At 36.6% G+C, this 13,617-nt stretch overlaps 1 long non-coding RNA gene across 1 annotated transcript in view; it reads left to right on the plus strand.

Annotated features, from left to right (window-relative positions):
* The window catches only part of LOC148123957 (uncharacterized), a 64,626-nt gene extending 62,586 nt beyond the window's left edge, over window positions 1–2,040 (plus strand). The window contains exons 5-6 of the long non-coding RNA XR_015740401.1: window positions 352–582; window positions 682–2,040. This is a non-coding gene — a long non-coding RNA (uncharacterized LOC148123957). The remainder of the gene's footprint in view (window positions 1–351; window positions 583–681) is intronic.
* Window positions 2,041–13,617: the final 11,577 nt, after the last annotated feature.

Genomic DNA, 13,617 nt, shown 5'->3' on the forward strand with positions numbered 1-13,617 from the left:
AGGAAATTTTGAAATCACCAGATAGAAAATTTCTTAATAAGTAATTTTGGGATAGAGGGAAAGAGGAGGAAATGTGGAGCTATTGCCTCCAGTACCATAATATATTGTCTAATTGCAGTAGAAATTAAGCATCTAAAGTGCTAATATTAAACTTTCTATCCCTACTGTTTCCATTTTGAGGGAAAGTGGAAGGTTATCTTTCCTCCTACAAATGCTTGAATTAGATGCTGCAGTGGCTCTGCTGTTTTATATTTTATGATTATGATCGTTAATACTGTATGCTAATGTTGAGCCTCAAGCCAGTTGGATGAGAAAATAATGCTGTCATGACATCTTATTTCTCTGTTATAGGTAAATGTATCCTTGGAGTCTTTTTCGTTTGGATTGCTTCAAGTTTGTATAGATATTTCTGCTATGCCTGTAAGTATCACCCTTGCAAGATATGACTGGAGGCCTAGGTGAATAGAAGAGTGCTATAACTATGGATCATAGGCCTCTTGTACCTGCAGGCTCATTTTCTTCATGGAAAAGTGCAAGATCCTTCCTATGTGAAGGGGTTGTGGAGAGTCTCAGAGGTACTAGGTAAGTCAAATACTTGCCAAACAAAGGCCCTTCACAAATCTCTTAGTACTGAGAGTTATTCCTACACTTCCTCTTGATTTTCCATCGTTTTGTTTCTAGTTTCTCCACTCTGTCTGCTATATGAAAAGAAGTTCTACAACTGCTGTTTCACAGACACAGACTTCTTTGGGAGAGAAATACAAGAAAACAAGACAAAAGAACAGCAATGTGCCAAGAGCAGGGGTGTGTCTTTCTCCCCCTTTGCTAAACTGGGTGTGGGTGTGGCCAGCACATGACACATCAGGTCCACGGGCCGGGAGTTGATAGCCCTGGCCAAGGCTATTTGATACCTGGAGTAAATCAGGGGTTGAGCAGCAGCCACAAGATCTGTACCAGCCCAGCCTCACTATTGCCAACCTGTCCGACTCATCTCTATCATTTTGCCTCACTAATAACCACAGGTAGCTGATTGGTGCTCTACATCTGCTGCTGATCCTCTGGATAGCCTACTAGGATAATGTACCACCTTGTTGCCTATACCTATTCCTCCCCCCACAACCTTGCCTTCATTACAGCAGTGGAAAAGAATTGGATTAAGCATGAGCAATTTCATTGAGAACATCAGGATTCAGGTTGCAAATTCTTTTGCAGTTGAACTTATAAAGGAAGGCTATACATTTGTTACAGCTCCAGACCAATGTTCCTGGGTCAGTGGAATTGAATATCAAAGGCTTTAAGTAAGGATCCTGGTCTTTCTGGTGACTCAAAACCCAACGGAAGGTTCGGGGGCAGATTAAGATTCCCCAGTCTGCTATGCCAATGATCATTGTTTGTGTCCAGCAGAAGAGTTTCTGGAATGTTACGATCAATGTCCTTCCCAATGCACATATACAGTTTTCAATAAAATCTCAATTGACTCAATTTTCCCTTGCAAACCTGCTCATTATCCAACTTTTCCTTTTTTAAAAAAAAATAAATTTTATTAAGTTTCCAAATTTTAAAAAACATAAAATAAAACTTTATACATTGTTATCAACATCAAGACATCTTTTGTATCTCCTTACATTTTTCAGTATATGTATTACTTATTCCTTTACCATTACATCTTACTCTTGTTATAAATCAATATCGTTTATCCTTCCACATCAATCTTCTATATGGTATATTTACATATTTCCATATTCGTTCATTCTTTTCCTAATTGCCATTTTATTTTATTTTTATTTCTAAACCACTCATACCAGGCATACCAGGCCCTATATAAATTGAATCTTCTCTGTCTTTTATTTTCATTGTTAGCCTGTCCATCTCTATACAATCTATTATCTTTTTTATAACCATGCCTTCTGGTGGTACTCCTTTTTCTTTCCAGAGTTGTGCATACAAAATCCTTGCAGCTGTTAATATGAGTAACATGATATATCTATCTGTTTTATTGCATTTTTGTGTTGTTATACCTAATAAAAAAGTTTCAGAATTAAATTCAGTTTTCTGATTTGTGATTTCTTCTAGCCATTGTCAAATTGTATTCCAATATTTTTTCACCTCCTGGCAGGTCCACCAGGTATGGAAATAAGTGCCTTTTTCTTTTCCACATTTCCAAAAGTTTGGGTCTGAGTTAAACATTTTTGCCAGTCTAGCAGGAGGAAAGTGCCATCTGTAGAACATTTTAAATTGATTTTCCCTGTATGCTGTAGATGTAATTAATTTGTAATTTAATCCCCACATTCTCTCCCAATTTTCCAGGTCTATCTTATGGCCAACATTTTTTGCCCATACCACCATCATCTCTTTGACCACCTCTTCTTCCATTTTAAAATCTAGTAGAAAATTATATATTCTTGAGATCATTTTCTTTTCCATTTCTTGTAGAATTTTATGTAATTGATGCTTTTCCATGCAGAAACCAAATTGTAGCCTTTTTGTGTCTTTCCTGAATTTGCAAGTATGGCCACCAACCTATCTTTATATTTTGTTGCTGTAATTCTTGTCTCGTTTTTAATCTTCCTTGTGTGTCTAATAAGTCTTTATAAGTCCTCTTTTGTCTCAGATCCATTGCGTTTGGGTAGACTTGTGCTTCCATAGTTGACAACCAGTTCAGTATTTTAGTATAATGGATTTTTAAGTCTTGTTCCATGTCCAAATTAATGAATCTCTAATCATTTGTCTCTGAAAATATGCATGCTGTTTACATTTCCCATCCCATAGAAAGCTATGCCACCCTCTCTGCAAGTCGTGACCCTCTATTAACAATACTCTTCTATTTTGCACGTTTATCCAATCTTTAATCCATATCATAGCTGCAGCTATGGATTAACCAGGAGCAATTTCATTGAGAACATCCATGGATATTAGAAAACCCAGTGCTATAAGCAAGGGGTTATTCAGTATGATAAGCAGCACGGTGGCTCACATGGTTGGGATGCTGGATTGACAATCAGCAAGCCTGCTTTTGAGACTCTCATCCTTTGCGCCAGCTCCTTCCAGGACCTGAATGGAGCCCACAATTGAGCATCCCTGCCTGGGCAATGACGATATCACCGGTTATTCTTTTCAACTTGGAAGTGCTTTAGTGCTTCTGACACAATGTGCAATGTGATCCTGAACAGTCCATGGACCTCTGGCCTCAAGGCTATGATAGGCTTTTAAAACTTGAGTATGGCTCCTAGAAAACTCTGGCTGTTCGTAATTTTAATGATTGAAAGAAGAAAATATGTGGCTGGAGAGTATTCATATTAATTATGATTTTAATTAATATTGATGAAAGCACATTTGCTTAGTTTTAATTCTGTTATTATGCAGAATATAGCTCCACAAACAAGAAAAAGGTATGCATTCTAATCCATTGCTAAAACCAGCAAATTGCCATTTTCTACCAAAAGGTATTTGGCATATACAGTATATAATTAACATCATACCCACTTGAATAAAAACAGAAATACAGAATATATTTTATAAAGTTTTCCTATATGAATTTTTTTTGGTTGCTATAGCAGTTTTTTTTTAAGGCCCATTATATACAGTATGCAGAGGTAAACCTGGGTTTTATGTTGAATGTTTGCACAGTAGGGAACTGTGGCCAAATCACAGCTCCTTGACAAATGGACCTGTAGGATATTCATTTGTCACATTCACTTTTCACCCCTTTAGCGATGCAGCTAAACTGTGTCAGCTATTAGGCAGCTTTAAGGCATTCTTGCATGTTCTCAGCTGTGCCCCAGGATTCAGGTTGCAAATTCTTTTGCAGTTGAACTTATAAAGGAAGACTTGTTACAACTCCAGACCAATGTTCCTGGGTCAGTGGAACTGAATATCAAAGGCTTTAAGTAAGGATCCTGGTCTTTCTGGTGACTCAAAACCCAACGGAAGGTTCGGGGCGGATTAAGATTCCCCAGTCTGCTATGCCAGTGATCATTGTTTGTGTCCAGCAGAAGAGTTTCTGGAATGTAACAATCAATGTCCTTCTCAATGCACATATACAGTTTCCAATAAAATCTCATCTTTTGACTCAATTTTGCCTTGGAAACCTGCTCATTATCCAACTTTTCCATGCTATTGGTCACACTTCACATGCTTCTGAAATAACTGAAGATACCTTGTGGTCACATATTCAAAGTGATTTGGGGGTGAAATATTTGAATTTCTTCTCCTTACCTGCAACAGCCCTGATAGGTAGACATATCTGTGCTGTCCCAGCCAGTCTATGGGAATTGGATAGTTACTTAGGAATTATGAGCTGTTCCCTTAAGGGAAGGCATCATGGTAAATGTAGTTAAAGGTATCCTGGGAAATATAGTCCAGGTTACGTGGCCACATCTGTTATCCCGCTTGTTCACTAATTTAACCCTTGAGAGGTTGGGGGAGTTTTCCTCACTTTTGCCTGAACTCTCTAACTCATGGCAGCTTCCTTCTATCGCTAAGAGATGGGTTAGGAGATAACCATCTTTTACTACAAGGCAGATATACAAAGGATTGATCATTAAAGAAGAACTTCATCACAAATGTGTTATGAGGATACCTGATGAACTAATAAATGTACTTTGTTATGGATGTCTTGTGAGTTATCTATCTGCATCTGTACAGCTTCAAATCCACCTCTGTGCAGAAGGCAGAAAAATCTTACTAGTTGATTATTCTGCACTTCCTCTTATAGTTTAGTGAATTACAAAGGTCTTTACCGGAATCACTTTCGAATGTTACATCATTGTAGACTTTAAGAAAAAAAATGCTTCAGCACCTTTTACCTTGGCAACTGATTTTGCATACCTCTTATCAAGATCATCTTCCTTATTTCCATAGCATCAGATTCAGTATTTATTTATTAATTTGATTGTGCATCCTGTTTATTAATTTGATACTGATTTTTTGTTTTATATGTCTGTTTCTCCTGTCCTTTAGATTGCCCAAACATCATAATTTAGGATTTTGTGCAATATCAAATTATAGTTATCTCTAGAGGATCCAGACTTGGTGAATATTTTTAAGTTTGATGTGGATTCTGTTTTTTTTCCTCTATGTCTCTTGTTACAAAATGAGAAAGGGCCTCTATAACATAGTACCCCTTTTAGATAAAATGGGACAACTTGCCATGCCCAACTTGTTGCAACCAATTTGCCAATGCCAACTTGTCATGTGGCAGTTTGTGGTAGGACAATTCAACAAATACAAGTACAAAAGTTAAATTAATCAATTAATTTTAATGAAATTGTGGGCCCTAATAATAAAATGATGTCAATACAGAAAAGCAGGAGTTATAATAATTTTGATGAAAACATGGTCGTCAATAATAAAAGTAACCGAGTGAAGCGATTAATACAGTGTTGAAATGTTCCATGGCTAATTGTCCTAAGGTAAGTTGTCTGGGGAAGTTGGATGAGGGCAACTTGGCCATGGCAAGTTGTCCTAGACCCGTTCTCAGAGGTATAGATATACTTACATGAAGTTTCTACCTGAACTGTGGTGGCACAGTGGCTAGAATGCAGAATGCAACTCCTGCTTTCTGCCAGGAGTTCAATTCTGACTGGCTCGAGGTTGACTCAGCCTTCTGACGTCAATAAAACGAGGACCCAGATTGTTGGGGGCAATATGCTGACTCTGTAAACAGCTTAGAGAGGGCTGTAAAGCACTGTGGGGCAGTATATACATCTGAGTGCTATTGCTACCAGACAGTTTGAATTTTCTGAAACATCCTATTTTATTTGGATAGAAAAGTCCCATTCCCAAGACTGAAAGATTTTTCCCTTCAGTCCAGATTTAGGAAAAATTAAAAAGGTGTTAGGAATTTTCCTGGCCAAAACTCAGAAATATAGAGCTAAGCAAACCTTGTGCCAATCCTGCAAAAAATGGCTAGATGTGCAACTGTACAGTCTCACACACATGAGATTTTAAAAGAACAATCTCCTTATTAAGCTAATAAAATCAATTTTCTTAAAAACAAGAAAAGTTACAAAGAACCAAACAACAGAACAAATCATCTAAGCTAAACTAGATACTTTCAAATTCACTTCAGAGACTCCAATTGGAGATGGATCATGTAAATCTCCTGCACTGACATATAGGGAAGGCTACCATCACCATTCTTTTCTGAGAATAACTTTCTTTTCTTCTTTAGAAACTAGAAGAAAAGTGAAAGCCAGCCTCTTTGGAAAGGCAGCCTATTGCTGTGATCAAGCAAGCAAAATGCACCATCTATGATGATGTTCCCAGCAAATGAGAAATAATGAGAGATAGTGAGATTAAAGTGGCTAAATTTCCCTTCCTAATAATCCTTGGTGGAATTATAGAGGCACACTCTGATTTCCCCAATTTTACTATTGTATAATTTGGATTACACGGAAGGGATTTTTAGGAAAATCAAATGTGAATTGTACTTATTCATAACACATAGAATAATGAATTGTACTTATTCATAATACATAGAAAAACAGAGTTTGAAAGGACCTCAGAGTTCTTCTAGTCCAACCCCCCTGCTTGAGCGAAGGAATTCAGATTGATTGATACTGCTCTCTATTTTAAAAAAAATACTTATTGTTTTACAGCAGTGATGTCAAACTTATCACCTGCATGCCGCACTGGCCACGCCTACCCCAGTTTAGTGAAGGGGAGAAAAAGTCATGATACATCACGTGACAACAACATGACAATGTGAGTTTGATACCCCTGTTTTACTGGGTGACTTGAAAATGCATTACAAGATAAGTTACAATGCTGCACGTGGAGGTTTCTCTAATATATAGATGTCAGTAACTATAACCTACTATAATGAATTGCATTACTGCTACAGAAGTAGGGAAGCTGGAGATTTTCCAAATGTCTGAACTGTATGGTAACCCCAGCCTGAAATGCAAGGCAAAATTCTGCTAAGAACTTTGAGCTCTTATGTCTAACATGAATTTTGGCATGCTTCATGTTTCAGGCTGGGGTTACTATACTAGCTCTGTCTCAATTCTGGTAAAAAGAAAATTTCATCAGTTGAATTGTGCCAATGATACAATAGGTTAATTAAAAATAGGGGAGACTTTCTATGAAAAAAAAAGTGAGCTGGCAATCAGAGATAGAGATAGCTTCTATCCAACATTCAAGAATGTAACTGGGCTATGGATCAAGATGCAAGAACTATTATTATAATTTTTTATTATCAATGTTTATGTCTTCAGCCATGCTGCCTTTGGGAAACTGTCAGTTAATAATCCCTAGGGTGACCAACATAAAGAATCCCTTTAATTGGATTTTAATGAAAAAATTCACTTTAGTCACACAGCAATTTCTGAAATCTAATTATCTCTTTAGCAGAACCACCCAATTCATTGCTTTTCTCAGCAAATTGTTTCCATGCTCACCACAGGTCTTTTCTTGTAACTTTGCTGTAAGGTATTTTCATGTACAAGTATGTATGAGTAATTAAAACAATGCTATTCCTTAGAGTACTGTTATAGAAGATTTATCCTATCTGATGAAGTGAATATATGCCAGGCAAAATTCTAAACATGTATTTTATAAAAATATTCCAGTAAAAAAAACAAGCGATAGATTTTTTTTGGAGTGGTGAATGAAAAACCACAATAACCATTTTTGTCCATTTTTTTTCAAGGTAGCCCCCCCTCTGTATATACAGTATATTACACACATGTATATAACTTATACATATGTATAAGTTTCTGTCTGTCTGTATGTGTATAAAACAACTTCGTAAACCTTTCCATTGCTTTTAACAATCTTAATCTTTAATCCCTTCAAATGATGTCTTAAAACTTGATTTCTTTTTCTTTTTTCTGTTCCTTTTCATCAAATCTTCCCAAATTTTAAATGGTCTCTGTTGTAAATCCAATATAGAAAAATTACCCAAATCCCTCTTCTGGTTGTTTTTTGTATGTTGCTTTTAATTATGAAACATTGGCTGGTTTCATTTGTTTATTCAGTTTTTCATCTTTTTTCAGATGATTCTTATGGCCTGTCATTTTTAAAATCCACATTCAAATCTACTTCATTCTATTTGGTAGAATTCCATGACACCATTTATACTAATAAGTCAAATGGATTTTCTCCTTTAATTATATTCTTACTTCTTTTAGCTCCTTCTATGTCCGACTTTCAAAATTCCACCTTACTATATATATGTATGGTGTATGTTTCAATTAGTCATAGCTTTGGTTTGGTAAACAAGCCATAATATCAGAGTTACAAATAATGGTAGGTCGTTCTCTGAATAACCAAGGTCCACAATGGTTAGGGCAATTGTTGAAAAGTGGGTTGAACTATGTCACATATTTAAATTAAAATGTCACATTTTCTTTTTTAAATTTTAGCTGTCACAAGTAGATTTTAGAGATTATTCTAAATTCCCACCTGATTCTCTCTCTTTTTAAAAAATAGAAATGGCACAGTTTTTCAGGGAATGTATAGTTACCCTTGAGTGTAAGATTGTTCATCTTGCCATAAATCAAGATATGACAAATTGTACACAAATAGTGTAAACCGCAGAAGTAAAGGTAACACATAGCATTAAATTAACCCATTAAATTATGCTTAAGACAATGTGCAAACCCAGCAAAATGTGCTTAATCTTAATAATGATCTATTTAATGTATTGGACTTCAAATCTCAAGCATCTCGTGATCTAGTGAGAAGAAAGGTGCAGGAATGTATAGATAACAAGCTACTGATTTATTTTAGTTCTCATTTGTCTGTTTCTTTTTCTGCTCTTTATTTCTGAGAATGCTAATCTCAGTCACTCCTTCTACCTTTCTTTCTGGGTTTGTGTATGTGGTGTGTACACACAAAGAGATAATGTTTTTACTCTCCTCCTGATAGGATGTAGTTAGCTAGGTGAATGCTTTTCCTGTAAATAAATCACCTGTTTCTTGTAATCATAAAGCCTGCTTCACTAATCATTGCTGAGGTAGAATTCTCATTCTTAGTAATGCCCACCTGCATACATAGAATGCTTCAACAACCAACATAAACAACCCATATTTACACTAGCTTATTTTAGCTAGGATGAGGGGTATTGATAACAAGCCATGATGATATAAAAATGACAATAACTTGTAAAAAATGATTTATCACAAGTGTACAAATCGTGTCTCTCATATGGTGACTGTTTGCTTTTCTTCCCCTCTTCCTGATGGCCATGCTTAACTCTGATCACAGCTCAGGATTCAGATGAATGTGTTGAGGAGGAAACAGAAACTGAGGTAAAATGTCCTAGTCTCCTCTTTGTGACTAATCCAGTAGAAAAGAGACAGAAGAACGTTCAGGAGTTTCATGGTTGGGGGAACAAACTTATGATGACAAATCACATCCAACTATGTTGACAGTTTAGATTGGCTTCCCCGAGAACAGATTCAAAATTATGCTGCTTGAAATCTGATCATTTATTCTTTGGGGATGAAAACTCCAACATAGTGCAAGAAAAATAATAAGAGAATTAGAAGAAAGGGATTTTTTTCAGCTTCACTTTAACACTGCAAAATTTGAATTGAACATTTCCTACAGATGACTTTTGACTCAACCAGAATAAGTCATCTTGTTCACTCTGAAACACTGAAGACGGTGTCTCCCCCCCCTCTTCTTCAAATTACCCATTTCACTAATAAAGACCAGTCTTCATTCAGTGGACATCAACCTAACTCCATTCCCTTAAAAATTCTTCTGTCCCCACCATTTTTTTTTTTTGCCAGCCATTCCTCCTCCAAAGGCTGAAGGAGCCTGCTGTGGAAGATCTACCAAAATATCACAGAGATAATGAGACTTTTCTGCTTGGGGATTCTAGTGTATCACATGCCGGATCATCATTTACCCTGAAAGAAAAGCTGACTCTGTTTAACTTCAACAAGAGGTGAAGGAGCTTTGATTGGTAGAAGTCGCAAGTTAAAAAAATACAGTTGTGTTATGTTCTATTTTTTATTTATTTATTGAAGTGCTTGATTTTAACAGGAAAAATGAACAAGTTACTTCTGTGACATGTTTCCATGTTCATTTGTTAGAAGAATGAGAAAGTGGAGAAAACTGTAAGAAAACAAGCAAAGAAATATACATCTGAGCCATAGCTCCTGAATCGGGTTTGTAAAACCATAGGGACTAGCAGCTAAAGACTAGGTCCCATTAATCCCTTTTGTTTTGCTGACTGCTTGAGGCAGCAGAAATGACAGTTCAGTCCCAGACAACCTTCAGCAACTGGCAGAGCTCCTGGGTAGATTGAAAGTTTTACAAGTCTGCATTAAGTCAAGATACTTGGGTCTTTTTATCTACTAATAGTTTTAGGCTGTTATGCCAAAGCAATTTATCTTCCTATGTTTAGTTCTGGCACTCATTTGCCTTTGGCATTACTAGATTATTTCTCTCTTGACCTTTGCATCATCCTAGAGTCACTATACCTTCTGGCATTCTTCGCTTTTTGGATGATCAGGTGGACCTTTTAAATCCACCTCCTAATAGCCAGGGAGACAAACAAAATTCTGAAAGCTGGAACAGAAACCACAGAAGATGGAAAGAACAACCTCTGGCATGAAGTTGCACTGATGAGAAAGTCACAAGAGCAGTTTATGATGATACATTGGATCACTGTTGCTGCCATTGTCATTTAACTTAATGAAGCGAAATCAACACAAAGTTACAATTCCAAACATACTCAGTAGGAAGTAAGATACATTGAACTCAGTTGGATTTCCTTCTCAATAAACATGGTGGAATGGTGCTGCCAGCCATAGTCCTTCACTTAATTGAGTTGTGGATCAGACTGCCTGTTGTTACAAAATAAAAGAGCATTTTCTAGCCCTTCTTGGGTGGTAAATGTACATTGCATAGATTAATGAAAAAGCAAGAGGACACTATTTGCACAATTATCTTCCTTATAAATTACAAATCCAAATATGTCCATGTCTAAATGTGCAGATTTCTCACTGAATGATATTCATCTGCCTTAATAGGATGCCTGTCAAATGCATTGGACTACCAATCTCCTCATCCACAAATGCAGTGATGGATTGTGTACTGAAAGAATGGTTGATTGTTGATTATGAGTAGGACCCATTACAAGCAGATAGTCCCAATTTGATTCCTAGGGTTTTTTTTTTAGAACTACAAGACTTCCCCTTAATACTGTTGAGAGCTACTGCTGGTTAATGCAGGTAAAATTAGGCTTGATGAAAGAATAATCTCACAGGACTGAGGCTATTTGCCAAGATTAGACATTCATCCTTCTCACTCTCCTTCCTTTACCTAAGGCTTCCAATACATGAACATATTCCTGTAGCTTTTTTTCCATATTCAGATTTCAATAATGGAAGCATTTTCAAAATTATTACCTTATCTATGCATTTACATCTAAGAGATGTTAACAAAGATGGGCAATGAGTTAAGATACTCAGCCCTATATTTGTGGACTCTGGAGAATAATTTTTCTGTCAAGTTTCTATGGTCAATTTGATGGGAAGATATTTGTATTTTGATATTTGCATGAATGAATATTGAAAACTCTACATATATAACACACATATATACATGCTATATACATACACCCACCCACCCAATTTAATTTTGTTGTATGAGGTGTAATGACAATAAAATTATATATATATATATATATATATATGGATCTTTGGTTATTTGGGTTTTCTCCCGCGTAAGATTGGAAGTATCTAGGCAACGTTTCGATGAAGTCTCATTCATCATCTTCAGGCTTGTGTCTTTGGCTCTGTGCTTTTCAGAGTGATGTAAGCTTGCAGCTGCTTCTTCCTTTTAACTGCTAGTGGGGGTGTGGCTTGATTGGGTGGGGGCTTGGCTGTGTTCTGATTGGGTGGGGGTGTGTTCTCCAAAGATCCACATACTAATACCCATGAGAACCTCAGAACACACACACACACACACACATGCACACACACACACACACACACACACACACACACACACACACACACACACACACACACACACACACATATATATAGTATTCAGCTTTGTTCAAATATTTTCATATATTACCATACATGTAAGTACCCGTGAAAACTTATACACACACACACACATACATATACATATACATACATATATACTACATGCATACATATACACACGTGTATGTATATATATCGCTGTCCATTTTGAATACATAGCAGAAAGAGGAGAGTTCACAGGGTTGATACTACATGGAACAAAACTGTGATCAAATTTAAATGGTCTGCTTCTGATACCATGAAGCCTCCTCCCAGAAGGTAATAAGGAAAACAGATCATGATGTATAGTATCCCAGACAATACTGTGGGCCCTGCTCAAGCATTGCTTATATGGCATGCCCTAGATAGAAGGAAGTGAACTATCAACAATCTTTTCTGTCATCCTTACCACCCTTGGCACCAACATTCTGTCTGAAGCAGTAATGCTTCCAAATCAGACAGTAATGCCATATGATGGGTTACTCTTGATCATCCATCTATAGAAAGTGGTAAGGACAAGGGAAGAACAATGTACTTTTCTCAAGTAGAATGCAGAAAATGCAGGTGCTGCTTGTCCCCACTTTACCAGCCACTCACTGTTGAGCAAACAAGCTAGCCTACTTGTTAGCTGCACACCCAGAAACTTGATGCTGCTAACCACTTCCACGGGTGAATCATTAATACGTAGAGGTGTATGGCTGTGCCTGCTTTTTCTGAAAGTGGCAATGATCTCTTTAGTTTTCCTACATTTAAGATGAGGCTGTTTTTACTATACATTTCTTCAAGCCCTAGATTACTCAGAACCAGATCTTAACATTTTGTAACTTGGAATAGAAAGAGCAAATAATTTCCCTCTATCCAGGATGAGATCCATAGTACCTAAAGCTGACCAAGTTTTGGCTCATGAGACAGAAAATCCCACAAGAATCTTTCCCCTTCCTGTCAGTAAAAATATGGTACTAATTAAAAATAAATGAAAATTTGCTGCCCTTTGATGACATTCTAATTCAGCTGTCTGAGAAGATTGCTTCATGTTGCCTAATAACAGGACTGGCTAAAAGAATTCTCTTCTTCATACAATTCATAGTAATGAAAAAGCTGATTGCTGCTTCCGAAGCCTATTAACATCTAGAATTAAGGTTCATGTTGGTCAGACTTCACATCTGAAAGATTAAAGCAGATTTATTCATTTGATAAATAAAGGCATCATAAATATGTGTACATTCATATGTCCCTTTTACCTGTAGTGTCCATTAACATTTTTGGAGGGTCAAGAATAAAGCAATTCAAAATATTTTTACTTTACTTTACTTTACTTTACTTTACTTTACTTTACTTTACTTTACTTTACTTTACTTTACTTTACTTTACTTTACTTTACTTTATTGTCATTGCACCACATACAACAAAATCAAACACTATCTTCAGTGCACATCATGACCATGACCATGAAAATAAACACAAACACACATCTTTCACCCTCCACACATTGAACCGAAAACCCCCGACACCACCAACACTGCACTATACAGCAGAATTCAAAAGAGCTTCTGCCCTGAGATAGAAGCTGTTTTTCAGCCAATTTGTCCTTGTTTTTATTATTCTGTACCATCTGCCAGATGGC

The sequence above is a fragment of the Pseudonaja textilis genome, chromosome Z, assembly GCF_049901715.1.
Source record: "Pseudonaja textilis isolate UNSWEBS1 chromosome Z, rPseTex1.2, whole genome shotgun sequence".
NCBI classification, from domain to species: domain Eukaryota; kingdom Metazoa; phylum Chordata; class Lepidosauria; order Squamata; family Elapidae; genus Pseudonaja; species Pseudonaja textilis.